This window comes from Anser cygnoides, chromosome 1, assembly GCF_040182565.1.
Source record: "Anser cygnoides isolate HZ-2024a breed goose chromosome 1, Taihu_goose_T2T_genome, whole genome shotgun sequence".
NCBI lineage: Eukaryota > Metazoa > Chordata > Aves > Anseriformes > Anatidae > Anser > Anser cygnoides.
This window is the reverse complement of record NC_089873.1, coordinates 189,718,858-189,735,293: the sequence shown is the minus strand read 5'-3', so window position 1 is coordinate 189,735,293 and position 16,436 is coordinate 189,718,858. Positions and strand designations below refer to the sequence as shown.

General features: G+C 52.6%; 1 protein-coding gene across 1 annotated transcript in view; it reads right to left on the bottom strand.

The window, feature by feature from the left end:
• Positions 1-15,586, bottom strand: part of SLC7A1 (solute carrier family 7 member 1) — a 40,364-nt gene extending 24,778 nt beyond the window's left edge. The window contains exon 1 of the mRNA XM_066989730.1: positions 15,429-15,586. The gene's annotated coding sequence lies outside the window, so the exon portion shown is untranslated. The remainder of the gene's footprint in view (positions 1-15,428) is intronic.
• Positions 15,587-16,436: the final 850 nt, after the last annotated feature.

The window sequence follows — 16,436 nt, the reverse complement described above, 5'->3', positions numbered from 1 at the left end:
AAGACACTGCTTCAGACCCTGGAGAAAGGCAGGTTTCAGGCAAGGCTTCGAAAAACCTCATTTGGTGAACTACGGGAACTCCTGACGCACGTGGAGAGGGAAAAGCTATGTTCTCCCTTCCCAAGGACGACGGGTCTGTTTACCAAAATTTATCCGCATGTTGGTTCTCACCTGCAGCCTCTTGCACCGTATGAAAAAAAAAACAAAACCCTCCAAACCAAAACAAAGAAATCCCTGCCACAAACTGCAGCCAGCTACGAGCAAGATACCCGCAGGAAATGTGTCAATGGGTTTGTTTCCCAAAGCCAGCCTGAGAGTCAAGACCGGGTAAACTCAGAAGCAAGCCCCGGATCTCAGTGCAAGCACAGCTATGTTACGCCGTGCAGAAACACCCAGAAATGCCAAAGGACTGCTGAAAAGAGTTTGCCTCTTGCCAAGCCATTATTTATGGCAAGGCTGAGACATCGAACGGCCCGAAGTGTTTAGGGTTGCCTGATTCAGCTGATAGGGCTGCTCGAGCACGGCAGGGACCCGCTGTGAGCCGCACAAAGCTCCAAGGAGGACGTCTCTGCGGGGAACAGAGGCAGTGTGACACTCTTTTGTCTAATAAATACCTCCAGGTACGGGCAGTCCCCATGGTCCTGAGCCCTTCTCCCTTCCTCTGCCACCCCCACCAGGAGCTGTGGACCCTAATTTGCTTTCAGGCTTTGGTGCAAAGCCTCTGCTCCAAAAACGTGCTGCCTAATAACGATTGTAGACCATTTATTTTCTACGTAGGCTTTTCATTTAACTAAACCCGGTGTCCTGCCAAACGAGCACAAGTCAGCGGTGCCAGACAAACGGGGGTTTTATCTCTGCACTGAAAATGAAAGCCTGGTACCTGAGAAACTCCTCTGCCACAGCTGGAATCATGGGATCGTTCAGGTTGAAAAGACCTCTAAGATCATCTTGTCCAGCCTTTAATTGTGTTGTGACAACCTTTGGGCAAAAAGTGGGCTGGGGAGGAGCAATGTCCCCAGGAGAGAAGCAGCCCCTCGCTGCAGGGATGCTGGACCAGGGCAGGAGCTTGGCCAGGTCTTGGGGGCAGGGGGAGGTAGGATTTATTCATTAAAAAAATACCTGGTGAATTATCTCAAGCTCATACATAAATTCAAGAATGCCACTAAAAACATATTTCAAAATAACTTAATCCCGAAGCTTCCTCGGGCACACCTACGGGTGTTTTTACAGCTGCGTTGTGGTTATCAAGAGAAAAAGCAGAAGGGCTTTCGATGGATAACTTGGTTAGAGGAGGAACCATTTAATTACGACGGACCTAGAAATTAAGGCCGCCGTCCCGCCGGTGGCTCAGTGCCAGCAGACGGCTGGCTGTCTTCTGGCCGAGCTGAAAATCAAGACGTCAACGTCATCCTGCCCGTAAAGCGCCAGAAAGCTGGGGTTTCTCTCCCGAAAACAAAATGCCACCTGCAGCCTGCCCACTGCCACGAGCAAGCAGGGGGCAGGGCGCCCGAACCGCAGCCGTCTCCTGCGTCCCCTCGCACGCGGCGCTGCCTTTCATCGTGTGGACGACTGATGGCAATCCTGAGCATCTCTTGCCCATTTTTGTTGCTTTTCAAGCAGCGGGTAACAAAACCAAGCTCTCACTTTCAATTATACTCACGATGACTTGGCAAAGTGACTTTCAGTAAGGACGAGCGTGATTTTGTTCTTCCGTCTGCAGCGCAACATCTCTCTGGATGCAGCAGAGGGGCCATTACACCTCTGCCCCAAACCTTTCCTCTGATATCATTTGTTATCTTTGCAATTGCATCAAAGGGTGACTTCGGCGGAGCTTATTTTCCCCTCCTTAGAAGTTGGATCTGCCTGTGATCTCGCTTTTTGAAGGCTTCTTGCCTTTGAAGTACGGAAATGTGTGCTGGGCTGGCTCCTCTCACTCCCACTCCTCACCACACTTGAAACGATGACCCTTCATTTTCAACGTATGGTCAGTACTCCTGCGGCATAATGCAGTCCTAATCGCATAAAACAATATAAATTACTCTAGAAACGCTGCCAAATGGCACATAACCACCTTCGAGTCGAGGAAACCTGACCTGAATGAACCGAAATGAGCTCTGCGCGCCCTCGCGCGCCTGACTCTCGCCCTGCTTGAGCAGCCTGGCAGTGCTCAGGGCACCGAGGTGTTACAGAAGACCTCTGTGACCCTGGGCACGAGCTCTTGGAAGGCAAGGAAGAGCCCCTTGGAGCCTGGGTGCTGCGGGGAGCACGGCTGGACACCACTCACCTGCTGCCAGAACAGCTCCTGGGACAAGTTCTTGTAGGACCGACCCTCCTCCCGCCTGGAGCCCACGCTAAAGCTACGGGACCAAAGCAACACGGAGAGCTTTATTAAATGCCAACCCTTCTTCCCATCCTCTGACTTAAAACCACCCCAGGACGCAAGGAGCTGGCCTGATTTCTACAGCTCACCTCAGCTCCTGCCTTTTATACGTGCTCCGGTTACCCTGGGAAGCGTGGAGAGGCGACTTGTGCCACCCCAGGTGGCTTCGCCCCAAGGCCCTGGGCACCTGGGGGCTTCGGCAGGAGCCGAGGGAAGAGTGACCCACCTCGATAACCTAGCAGGGCGGCTCCCGGGGCAGGGTTCACATCCTCCGGTGGGATCCTGTCGGAGTCAACAGCAAAGCTCCCACCGACTTCAATAGGGCCCAATTCCACCCATTCCTACTGGTCCTTGTCCTTTATTTACAGCGCACTGTACGTTTGTTCTGCGTCCAAATTCTCGTGCCTCGGCTGCATTGTATTTTAAAGTAAAATATTCTTTCTCCTCTTATCTAATGGTTAACATACCTATTATATCAGGTTTGTAGATTTCCTTCCCCATCAACAACATTTCAAAAAGGGACATTCTTCAAAACAATCCCGTAAGAAAACAAGCAGTCTTGCATCTGGCTACCGGCAAGAAGTAAACCATAACAAACATCTGTCCAGCCGAACATGAAACACCACGTGTAAAAATAAGCTGACACGGCACCGTTTTACAAAAGCAGTACTACCACTTCCTAAACAATCACAATTTGTTTCAACTTCTGGAAACCACTCCTTATCTATTTCAAGGCCCTGCTGCTCCGGAGAATTTTCTTCTCAGAAGCCAACTCCGGCACGCAGAAGAGCATGAAATTAAAGCCAATTAGGCAGAACAAGGAGTTTTCTACCAAAACAAAGAGAAAACCCGAGCCTAACCCTGCTGCATGTCCAATGAACTGCCCCGGCACCTCTGCAGAGGAAGAGTGAGCAGAAAACCCTACTCAGCCTCGTCCCATATATGCTTATGTTCATTTTGAAACCTTTGCTGCCGATACCCCTCCTTCACAGGGGTGCCATCCCATGGTCAGTTTTATTTTTCCTCAGCATCCTTTTGGTCTTCAGCAAATGTCTCCTCATGCAGCTACAGCATCACTGCTACCAATCTGCAGGAGAACAAACAGCGGGTGCTTATGACATGTTGGCATGCCTGGCAAACAACATGGAATGGGTTTGGCCCTCTGTTTTTATTTTAAACACACACTAGCTTCCTGAACAAGCACGTGGTGCTGACTTTCAGATGGACATACAGGTAATAAACCCCTCTGGGTGCCCTTTCCAAAGGGCTGGCTTTGTTTCTTCCATCCCCAAGGTAGCACCATTCACAGAGAAGCCCTACTCAGAAAAAGAAGAGATGAAAAATCCATACACCTACTATTTCTAGTAGCACGACAGATATTTTCGGGTGTCAGATTTAACTGCAGACTCGTAGATGCAAAGAGGTTACGTTTTAAGGGACCACACCTGAACCACCGACTGCCTTCTGAAACCTCATTCGGAAATACACAGAGGAAAGCAAACAATAACTGAGGCACGCCAGCCTCAGGTGGAAAGCAAAACCTTATTTTGCTGCACTAAAGGATTAAGCGTGTCAGATAACGCACTTTGGAAGGACCTCTCTTGGAAAACCTACAAATGCTTTGTTACGTTACCTTGCAACGACTGACAGGGCAGAGACGAGACAGCTACAGCAGACGCTGAGCTTTCCACACAGATGCCTGCCCTGAGAGAAGAGGCTCCACAGCTGATGAGAACAAAGGCAGGACCATGCACCAGCGTCACGTGGAGCTGGAAGATATCCCAACACGGCAGCAGCGACGGCTGGGAGCCCAAGCCAAAAGCCAGTGAAAGTAACTGCGAATCTTTGCATCAGTTTCACCGTGCAGAAAAGGATGCCATCCTGTTTTCTTATGATAACCAGGTAAGATTTGTCCATCTGCTGTTGAGTTGTTCCCTTGATTCACATAATTCTATATTTTTTACGTCTGTAGAAGTATGTATTTATGTAAATATACACTGCAGAAATGTAGATTACATTGGCACATACGTATGTGGACACTAAATGTTACATTCTTTGCCAACTCTGTCATTAAAAGCGGGATCACCCACCAGTAAGGCATTTACTACTCAGAACGAAGTCATCCAGTTAAATATAAACCACTCGCTACACACAGATCAACAGCACACGCAGCAGTGGGTGTGCAGTGTGTACAAAAACAATCTTAACTACCTGCCTGAAGACACGCTGCCCATAGAAAGGACCGTGTTACTTTTCTCCTTTGAACGCAGCTGTCTGAACGGCACGAGGAACGTGCTGCCCGGGAACCAGCCCTCTGCCACTCGCGGCTTCTGTTCTTCCAGCTCCTGAACGTCACGGGTGTCTCAGAGAGATTTCTTCCACTGTTCTGCAGGCATCTCACAGCCCTGGAGGGTTCCTTCTACTGGAAAAGGCGCAGCGAGGTGCCCTCTCTGATCCCTGCATCATCCATCTACTTACCATCAGCTGCTAAAAGGGGAATACCTGGTGCCACTGGAAGAGCACGTGCTGGTGCTCCGCTACTGCCTCGGCGTGCTGTGGTTCACCAGCCTGTCTTCCGAACCGGCACAGCTGCTGTCCACAACAAGGAACAAGTTCATTTCCCATCCCAGAAGAACTTCCAAGACGGCAAAGATCATCCTTTGCCCAAGTCCAGACAAGATCGCCTAACTGCAAAATATTTGTGAGCTAGGAACTCCCCCAAAATCTCAGAGCAGGCAAACTTCAATGTTTTGCTTCAGTTCCTGCATAAAATTTGATCCGGGTTACTTGATATACATCAAAACTCGTTTTAAAACAAATAGTGATTTTTGACCAAAATAAAAGGAGGGAGGTCCCTACTCTGAAAGTTATAAGGGGAACGCTTCAACCTCTCACAACACAAGCTTCAGCGTCCCAAATGGAAGCTCGCTGGAGTCTGGTCTTCTCTACAAAGCTTCCACTGTGATTAACAGCAAAGGATGCCCACAGGGAGCCATCCAGCAGGTAAAAGGTTGGACAGACATTAAAAATCTCCTCCTGTACAAACAGATGATGTATTGGGATTAATTTGCAGTGGGGAAGTTCACCAGTAGGGTCACTTTCTAGCTGCAGGCACGTTGAAACACTGGGATGGGACACAGGAAAGATGCAAGCCTCCAGCACCCAAACATCTCCAGAACAGGTTAGAGAAGTCCCTCTTAAACTGATTACAGAGCATCCTGCCTTACCGCAGGGAAGACCCAGGTGCAGCTGGCTAATATGCTTGCTCCTGTAGGAGGGCAGCCCTGCGTTTGCTGTCTGCAGCTCCTCAGGGATCAAAGCGTTGGGGAGATGCCTCCCCGCCTCGCGGACAGAGGGCGTCACACCTCTCCCGTTATGGGGATCGCTATTTTCTGATGAAAAACATTTAATTGAAATATCTCCCACCAGCTCGACCAGTCTTCTCAAATACTTCCTCAGCAGGGCTTCAAATTACATTCTGTGAGAAAATGGCTTGATTTAACTCCCTCAATTTGTCATAAAACCTGAGGGGATCTCCACTGATAATTAGGCTTGCCAAACCAGAGCTTGAGACAGATTGCCAGGGATCGACCCCAAATGACAAACTGCCTGGAATCTGCCAGGGGTTCAGCCTTGACAGCAAGCAGGAAAAAAAAAAAAAAAAGAATTATGCTCTGGGAAACGATATTAAATAAGCAAGTTTCTGTCTTCTTAAATCTAGATAAAAGGGAGACAGAGCTTTGCTTAGCCGAAACGTCCGGCCGTGCCACTCAGCGAGCTGCAGGCACGGCCTTTAGACAATAGTCCTTGGGAGACGGTGGGAAGTGTCCGTGAGGAGATAAGGAAGCAAGCTAGACCGAGACAGAAGTTGGTTTGTTATTAAAACAGCGGTGGGGAAACAATCAAATAAGAAATTAAGAGCCCCGACGCTTCTGCGGAAGAACGAACGCCATCCTGCACCGAGGTGGGCACGTCGCCACGAGCCCGGCAGATGGATGGAGGGAGACTTCCCCAAACGCTGCCGTTCCATCAGGAAGAAGGGCCCAGCAAGCAGGGATTTTCAGGTACATCCATTTTGGTACATCCCTCAGAGGCAGGGAGGCCAGCCGACAGCTTGTGGCGAGCAGCGGCAGCTCCAGCTGGAGGCAGGGCCACCCAGCAGCAGCACCAGACCCGTGGTCACCCCTGGGACCCGAGGGCTCACGCCTACACCCCACAGAGAGGGTGCTCGCAGGGGTGTTTCGCAGCATTTAAAACAGAGCTCTCACCTCTTCTTCCAGCTCTGCAGAAACACTGCACCGTGCTGCTAGCAGGAGGGAGAGAGCTCAGCTCGCCCTGGGCGTGCAGGGAGGAAGGAAAGCAGAAATCCCGCGTGGTAGATCATGGGGCTCCTGCTTACCAGGACGACTCCGGTCTGAAAAAGTTCCTCCCGCTGAGGAAATTTCTGCTATCCTTGGGTAACTGTGCCTGCAAACGTCAAATTACGCTACAAAGCCTACATCATCCCTCAGGGCTTGTGCAATCTAAATAAAGCAATTAGACTACGTTCTCATTAATCCCGGAGTTCTTCCCAACGATTTGGAGGCCGTTCTCCAGGGCCTGCCACGCACAGCCCGCCAAGTCAGAGCTGTCAGCCCTCCACCTTCATTCGGTTTTGGACAGGGACTTGACGTAGCGCAAGAAGTACAAAAAAGAAAAGAGGATGGGGAGCGCTGTCCCTCCGTGCGACAGGGCAGTGGCCACACGCTTCTCACCTGCCATCAAACCACCCCAGCCTGGCGAAAGCCGCTACCTGTGCCGATCCCCAGGCTTGCAACGCGCTACTCGAGTTGCGTCACCTTCCCACCTTCCTCCCCTTCCCAGGCAGCCGCTTCCCGCAGTATTCCCGGCCACCTCGGGTGGAGAGGGCTGCTGAAAGCAGCCCGGCGGTTAGGAATCGCAGCAGGGCACGGTTTGGTCGTTTCTGCAAACACTACGAGCAGTTGCCATGGCAGCTTCGCCCACGTACTTGCCCGCTTGCTGTTAAAACTTCTTGTTTCACGAGTCGCTCGCTTTCCTTCCAGCAGTTGACCCGACCCTGCCCAGCTCGGCAGTCCTCCAGTCCCTGACACCACAAGCTCCAGTAAAAATCCAGTATTCATTGGGACAGGAGCACCTGAGTCATAAAAAAAGGCATACGAGATGGGATTGCTGCTCTGACCGAGGGGAAAAAAAATCAGTCTCGGAAGTGATTTGCAAATAATCCCGTAAGCTTTCGCTGCAAAGACTTCACAGCTCCTGAACGCTGATGGCTTTACAACAGAACGCCGCCAAAAACCACATTCAGGTTATCCAGACCCAAAATAGGTACAGAGCAGCCCAAACGATACGAGTGTGAGGTCTGACTCCTCTGATCGCACCGTCATCAGGTGCCCCTGCTGTCACACGGATATCAGAGGCCAGGTTCGATGTGTTCCACCGAAATAAAACTTATCGAAGCGAGGCAGGTGTAAGGTTTGTTTGCTTTTGGTAAACACTCTTTCTTTTAGCCCAGCTAAAACTCACTGCTCAGCTCTCCCCTGCTCCTCCACGGCCGTGCTGCAGGAGGAAAAAGGCAAAGTGAACGCTTTTCTCTGCGGGCTGCGTCTCCCTGCGTTCACACGCAGAAGGGCAGGACCTGACCGAGCCTCCTCAGCTTTTGTCTGGGGGTTTGTTGCAAGCCCCATGGCCTGCCAGCAGATAAACGCCAAACATTGGCGGATTTGGCCTGAGCTGAGCCGTAAGGCTGCTGCAAAACCGAGCCCAGACCCGGCCCCAGTCCTGCAGGCAGCAGCACCTTGCAGGCTGCGTCGCCCTGCCTGTGCTGCGATGCGGGCTGCAGAAAGCCGGCGCCCACGACCCGCACGGCTCTGCAAAGGGAGCTTGTTTTTCCACTCGGAAACGCAGGTCAATTTCCAAAAAAACAATAAATAAAAATAAAAAAATAAAAAGAGTTGCCATCTATTTCTCATTCCCCTTCATCAGCCTGGCAGCCGACCAGTTGCACAGCACAGAGCCCTGTCGAGGGAAGTGATAAGGTTGCCCTTAAAAATAACTGTCCCTATAAGCAAAAGTGTATGGTTTGGAGTAAATACACATTTCTTCTTACTGGGAGAAAAACTGCTATTATCACCCTATTATCACCCAGTCTGCTAATACATGTTATAAACCTTATTAGAGTTTCCCAATTCTGATATCAAAAGAAATCACTTTTGATTACATTTATGGGGTTGGAAGCGCGCAGAGGCCTAAATACGACAGTCTCCGAGCGGTGCTGCATTAAACATCTCACTGCAGCTCTTCCAGCACGCACAGTGCCAGCTCCCCCCAGTCCCACACGTCACTTATCTCAAAGAAGAAACTTTGAAGTGTAATAAAATGTGCTGCTGCTGCGAGGCTAAGTGACAGCAGGAAGGAATCCAACCACTGGCTGTAAATATTCTGCCTAGTTCCTCCGCGCTGGGACTTGGGGAAAAAAACAATATGGGTGATTTTAGAGCAAAATAAGTATGAAACAAGTGGTGGTTAGTATTCACCCCCCTTTCCAAGGGTCTGAACAGCAGCATGAAAGTGCAGAACTGCTGCTGGCGGTGCTATGCACGGGACTGCTCTGTTCTCCAGATACTTCCTTCTAAGGAGAAGGCAGGTCCAGAAGGGCTCTCCGCCTGCGACGCTCTCTCTGGAGCAGCCAGAGCACAGCCACGTGGCCACAACACTCACCCACGTTTCCCCGGGGATCCCCTGGCGTTTCTTCACAAGCCTCCCAGGTTACGAGGGGCAGGATTCCTCCCAGCTAGCTGTAAGCCAACCCCAAGACAGCAAACTGAACCTACTGACTTCAGAAACAAAGACCTCCTCACAAGAACGATGATTCCTCAGAACAACTGCATTCCTCAAAAATAAAGAGTCTTCTGAAGCTGCTGAACTCTCGTGTTTTCACTCTGCTGCTTGTGTTGGAGCTTTCCTGAACTGAAAAGGCGTCAGAGGCCAAACTCCCAGCCCAATCCTTGCCGTTCCAGCAGGGATAAGTCTCACACAAGTTCTCATTTTCCAGCGGGAGCTCAAATACCGATCTTCCCCTATGTGCCACCTCCACCCTCATCCCTTGTCCAGCTGCAGAGGTCTGGGTGTTGCCCTTCGTCACGCTAAGGGTGCCAGGACCCTTTTGGCTCCTTTCTTCCTCTCTTCCAGCGGATTACAGAGCCCGAAAGGCCCTGCCTGCTGCACCCGTGGTCAGCACCAGTGGATACCTGATGATACAGCATCATTTCATGTCAAAACTGTATCAGCTAAATTCCCAATACCTGTTTTGATCGCTTCTGCTGCTGTTCCAAGTCAGGCACTGAACACGGCGGGCTTGATTTTGCTTTATTTTTCCTCAACTGCCTGCTCTAAGCTTTCGCAAGCTGCAGGCGCACGAACCAGCCTGATGCAGGGCTCTGCTGCAAAGAGAGACAAAGCAAAAGCCCTTCACAACGCGCGTCGCAGGTCCCCCTGCTCCGTGAACTTTCGGAAGGAGGAAAACAAACAGCGCAGCGCTCGGCAGCATCCTTTGCTTGGGAACCATCTCACACGGGTCATCAAGCAGCTGTCAGGCAGCGAGCAACCCGGCGTGGAGTTTAATCAGCAACCTGAAGATGAAAGACTGTATTCTGGTCACCCAAGCCAACTAACTAATCCCCTCCATAATATTTTCTGGAGATAAATCACGTTATTTACTTTGCCAGCTGAAACGACGTCAGCGAAAGAGTCGCTTCAGCAAAGCGACCTCCTTCTACGAACGCAACAGTTTTTCCAACTGGTTTATTTTAAGGCTCTCCCACTTGACGGAGGCAAGCTTTTCTTCAGCTTAGGGAAACAGCTCATTTATCAACTCACAGTGAGCTCTTGCGTGCTGCGTCTACTCCTGCCACATACATACCCTAATAAGCCTCCCACGGAGGCATTCCCGAATGAAACTACTACCAGCATTAGCAGCGTTTTGATTTTGTTGTGCTTTGTAGTTTGTACTGTTTTTTCCCCCCTTCTTGTTTGGCACAAGTGGTCTTCTTGCCTTCTGCTGCCCCCCAACCCGGAGCTGCATCACTTCCCGCTGCGGAGGCGGTACGGGGAGGTGGATCTCTGGGAACCAAAAAGCCCTGATCTCAGCGTGCTTCACCCATAAAGTTATAAAAACGGCAATTTCACACGGTCCTTCTTTTATAGCAAAGGGAAGCGGCGCTGAACCACACCCCACAGCCCCAGCAAACTCACCTGTGGTTTACCTGCCCCACCACCCCGATGCTGGCCGTGCGGTGCGGACACGCAGGGCAGCACCGTGCAGGTCTTCTTACGGCTGGCTCGCAGAGCTCCGGCCGCAGAGGGGAATATCCCCAGACGGATCCTTCTCACCATAGCGAAACGCCTGGTGCCGTATGGCAGCCGGCCTCGCGCGCTGCCAGGAATAATACGGGGCACGGCGCACACCGCTGTTTATTTTGAGAACACCTCCTCGTTTGAGGGAATGGCTTCCAGGAACAAATAAATGAGCTGGTACGGGGGGTTTTAAGCAAGCTGCATGAATCCGTACCAGGGACAAACCCAGTTAAATGAAAAGCTCATTGTTCATTTTTTTATTTTTTTAAGAACATCGGTGTGGCTTATAATAAACTTTTAGAAGGGGATGACCACAAAATAGCCACTAAATTACGAAAAAAACACAGCTTGCTCAGAAAATACGAATGGCATTTCATTGCAAACCCTCAAAAAACAGTATACTAATTAAAATCCTCATTCTTGTAATTTATAAATTAAACAGCCTAAAAGATCTACAAGGGAAGATACAGGAAATGACAAGGGTCTGGAAAACAACGAGGCAGGAGCGAGATGCAAAACCTGTCCAGCTCAGAACAGACAGCTGGGACCTTTCTCCAGAAGCCTGGGGAAAGAGAACCCAAGAGTTATTCCTCAGCCCAGAAAAAGGCAGGAGAAGGAGCTGCAAGAAAATTGGAAGCTAAATGCTACCGTTACTGTAATAAACGTAGCATTTTAGTAAACCTGGGAATCGCGTGGATTTCTCAGAGGGGTTGTTGAGACATGGTATGGCACACACTGAGGACCAGGTCAGATCAAGAGGAGAATATAAGGAGGAATGCTTAGCCAAGGAACTAGTAGTGTATTTTTTCCCACAGCAGTTACCCCAGTTTCTGAGCACGGCCGAGTTGCACCTCTGTGAAAATGACATTTTCTGAACTGGTTTTCACTCGAGGGGAAAACTGGAAGCTCCAAAACGCACCAAGAGCCAAAAATCTCGTGGCATTTCATCCTGGAAACTCCGAAACAAGGCACTTCTGTACAAGATACCGCTCACGGGACTGCTGGGCGGCCACCTCGGTGGGTTTAAGGCAAGTCAGTAACGCCGGAACGAGGGTCCCGGGGTTTGCACAAGCCATGCTGGCAGCGGGGAGGTGGGAGCCCCAATCCCTAATCGCCGACACTCCCAAAGTGCCCAGGAACCACAGGGAATAGTTGGGAATCCTGCACTCAGGGGGTAATCACTGGGAGGTGCTAGTTAACCCCATGTCTTGTTTGACCAAGGGATTCAGCTATGCCTTTTTATTTTTTCTTTGTGGGTTTAAGCAGGCAGCGATATGGGAGCAAAGGCACTAACAAGGGAGTGCTCAAATACCAGAACAAACTCACCCCCAGTGCAAACAGCCACGGCTCTCCCCAAAGCCGCCGAGGAATCCGAGAACCTCGCAAGCTCACCGAGATAAACATTTAGACGTTTGCAGCGCAGACGTTTACATGGGAGCTAAGCCTTTTATAGCCAGCAGGGAGCGACCTTCAGGGCGCGAGGCATCGGTGTCGGTGCCACAGGAATGCCCAGCCCTCCTCTGCAGGACCGTGAGGGACGTGGGGACTCTCACCTTGGACGCAGATGACTACGTTTGGCCAGCTGAATGTTACCTTCAGCGCAGCCAGGTTGCCAGCTCTGGGTTGGTATTGACTTGAGTTGACCCAGAACAACCTCCCAGGTCTGCTGCTCACCTGGTTAAGGCAGCAGGACTTCTCAGCTCAGCCTCCAGGAAGGGCAAAGCAGCTCTGCCCCACGGATTAACCACGGGGCATCAGTGGCAGTCACTCGCCTCCTCCTGCCCCAAACCGCACGTGGCTGAGCTTTTGGCATCGCCGAAGTGGGCCAAGAGAAGAGAATTAAAGGTGCCGTGTCGTCTCCTGCTCTCTGAAAGATGGGGTACGACTGGAAGTGGCATTTCTGAAAGGCTGCTGAAGTCTCCTTAACCTGTCATGGTGGATCAAGGTCGAGGAACTTGATAGATCAAGAGTGAACGAAACTTCGTGCAGGCAGCGATTCTAACAAGATCCCTGCTCTCCTCTGCCTGAACCACATCTCTTCCCTGTCGGAGAGGAAACAACGAACACTACACTCTTGCACAGACCAGACCAGCCGCTGTGCTCAGCACCAGTTAGATTGCCACATATCAGCCCTCACGTATCTCATAACCTAAAGCAGAGACACGGAGCTTAGGTGCAACATTACCTGACATTTGTTAGTAGACTGGCACAGGAAAAGGAAAATAAAAATAAAAAGCGTGGCAAAGATTTCAACAAAAACGCAGCTCAGAGCTGGTTCCTCTGATAACTGGTTAGGTTACAGGAAGAGCAATGCTACCACTCATGGGTTCCCTCTTGTCTGAGCTACGCTCCCTCTGTCTAACAAATCCAGCTCCCTTTTCTCTCCTTCACGTGGATTCATGAGCACGTTGCAAACGTGTAATAACACATTTTAACCCACATTCACAGCTGAACTGCTTGAATTAGAAGCCTAGCTGGCCTCAGTTTCCGTTACAGCCCACCCAAAACTCGGGGTGCCTCCTGAGCCTGTCTTCTCACTGATCAGCACAAGCCTACAAGGAGCGAGCCTCAAAACACACCCCGGTGAAATGGCACGAACCAAGAACGCAGCCCAGGGAACAGGGTCATTTTGGAGCCAATTTCACTAAGGCACACTAGTGGAGGAGCACAGTACAAGAGCCATCCCCTCCAGATCACCCGAAGTACAAGAGAGTCAGAATACAACCTGCAGTTATGCAGCTTGGACAATTACACGATTCCTCCTTTTTTGCATCAGATACAAACCCTGTCTAAAAGACATTTAGGCTGACTGCTGAAGGCAACGCAAGTCCACAGAGTATTTCACCAGCCAGGAAGGTTTCTCCAAGTCAGAGGCAAAGACGGTGAACACACCGGTGCGGCTGGGGAGCTGGGTGTGGATGCATGCCTAGCCGTGTGCCAGGCGTTTCACAAAATAAACACACGGTGAGTGCTGAAAACCAAAGCGAAACACGCTTCCCTGTCACGAGGCTCAAACGCAGTACTGTTAGAGCAGGCTTTACAAACCCTTCTGCTTTACTACTGTTTCTACATGCTGCGTCTTGCCCTCGGGAGCTTAGCACAGGGACTACCCACACCTCTCCCTCGATGGCAGAGGCAGCCAAGTGTCACCGAGTAAGGGATTTCTAAAGGCAGGGCGGTCCCACAGCACCTACAGGTGCAAACACATCTTCCCCACATGCCCTGGGCTTGCAACAGGGGTGCTGAGAGGTCCGTGTGATGGCAGACATCATCACGGGGTCGTTGCTCGGGGCTGCTGCTAATGTTTGCAAATGGCCGTGAGTGCCACGCATGATAGTCAAAACTGCTCAGCTAACAGACAGCTAACTCATAAAGCCCACCTTCTTTCATATCCTGTGAACTCCTCAGAGCTGCAATGGTCTTCTTGTCCTCAGTCCGTGCAGCACCGATGGTAATTATACCCTGCTCCAAAACCAAGACTCCTTGAAAGTCCTAACCCTTCTTTTCAGCCTGTGTTGCATACAAAAACCCTCTTGAGGTTTTTATTTTCCCCCCCCCCTCTGCCCTGCCTGCCACAAACGTTCGGACATGAATATGCAAAACACGAAGAAATCCATCTGTTAGTCAAACCAGCTGCCCGTGAAATGCTGACAAACACAAAATGGGAACAAGCCCCTTCCCTAATCGCAGGTGGGAACCAGCGACCGGGGCAGGCTGAAGGACAGCGGACAGCAGGAACTTGTGGGCTGCAGCGTTGACTCGAGCGCCAGGAGCACAAAGCTGGCTTCTCCGTGAACTCTCAGCCTCTTCTGTAATTTTAAAAGGAAGGAAAGCACTGCACGCTGTGGCTGCTGCGGTCCCAGACGAGGGATGGCCATCGTGGTCCGAGGTTCGCTTCTGCTCAGCGCTCGGGCCTGCACCTCCCAGAGAAGCACGTCCTCCACCACCCCGCTCGTCTTGTGGGGTGAAGAGAAGCGCGTTGAGCCAGGCCAGGCGTGTGGGGCCGGATGGGTTTCACGGCTCTGGTGCCCTGGCTGGCTCTGGGGGACGGCGGGCAGGGTGGCAGGCGGTGGCGATGCCCACCTGGGTGGGTGCCAGCTGCCACCACGGGAGGCTGGGCACCAACCCCCTGCCACCACAGCACAGCCGGAGCTGGGGGTCCCGGCGTGTTGGGGGGCACCCCGAGGGGATGGGACACCCCGAAAGCTGGGGAGCAGGGAAAAGGGGACTGAGGAGGGGGGGAAAGGGGACTGAGGAGGGGGGGAAAGGGGACTGAAAGGGGACTGAGGAGGGGGGGAAAGGGGACTGAGGAGGGGGGGAAAGGGGACTGAGGAGGGGGGAAAAGGGGACTGAGGAGGGGGGAAAAGGGGACTGAGGAGGGGGGAAAAGGGGACTGAAAAGGGGACTGAGGGGGGGAAAGGGCTGGCTCCCCCGCCTCGGAGGGCCCTGCTGGAGATGTGCTCTGCGGTGGGGTGGAAGCAGAAGAGAGGACACGGGGGAGAAAACGGAGGCGCCGCGCAGGGCACGGTGCCGGGCAGCCCCCAGCCCGCAGCCCCCGATTGCATCATGCAAAATGGATGCCCCGCGCGTGGCGCGGCCCCGGCCCCGTCCTTCCTTCTCCCCGTCCCTATCCCCAGCCCCAGCCCCGGCCCCGGCCGAGAGCTCCCGCACTCACCCGCGGCCCCCGGCCGACGGCGGGCTCAGGCGTGAGGCGAGGCGGGGCGGCGGGCGGCAGCCGCGGCTGGCATCGTGGCCATGGCAGCGCCGCGCTCCCCGCCGCCGCTTTACACCTCCGGCAAAGAGGCCGCGCCGGCCCCGCCTCCGCGATGAATGGGGAGGCGGGCGGCGGGCGAGGCTGCCGGGACGGGGCCTTTTCGGGCTGCCGGGAACCCCCCCGGGGATGGGGAGGGCGACGGGGTGGTCTCTGGGGACGCCCGGTGCCGGAGCCGCCGTCCCCGGTGAGCCCCGGGCCCCGCCGCCCTCTGCCCGCCATCTCGGTGCTTTCCCGCCCGGCGCCATGGCGGGCCCGGCCGGGGGCAGGGCCGGGGAGCTGAAGGGGGGGAAGAAGCAAAGGGGGACTTTGAGCCACGGGGAGAAGGGGTGCTCGGTCAGATATCGCGGCAGGGAAAACAAAAAAAAAAGAGAGGGAGGTAAAGGCCTCGTTGGTCCGGCTGGGGAAACATAGCCAAACCGGCGCATGGAAGGAGGGCTTGGATGAGAGCATCTCCTCAGATCACAGGGAGGTTGCCCCCAAAAGCAGATTGTAAGCAGAGTTTGTGTCCTTAGCGCAGGGGAACGAAAGCTTGTGTTGGAAAACTCCTTACTTTTTCCTCTTGAACCCAATGGAAGTGAGAACTGAGGGGCTGTGCCGCAGTGAACTGCCCAGCTGTGGTGTTTGCCCCACTCAGATCACCGACAGCACACCAAGTGACACGGAGACAAAATCACAGAATCATTAAGGTTGGACAAGACCCCCAAGATCATCTGGTCCAACCATCCCCCTACCACCAATGTCACCCACTAAGCCATGTCCCCAGGCACCACGTCCAACCTTTCCTTGAACACCCCCAGGGACGGTGACTCCACCACCCGTGGGCAACCTGTTCCAGTGCCTGACTGCTCTTTCTGAGAAGAAATGTCTCCTCGTTTCCAACCTGAACCTCCCCTGGCACAACTTGAGGCC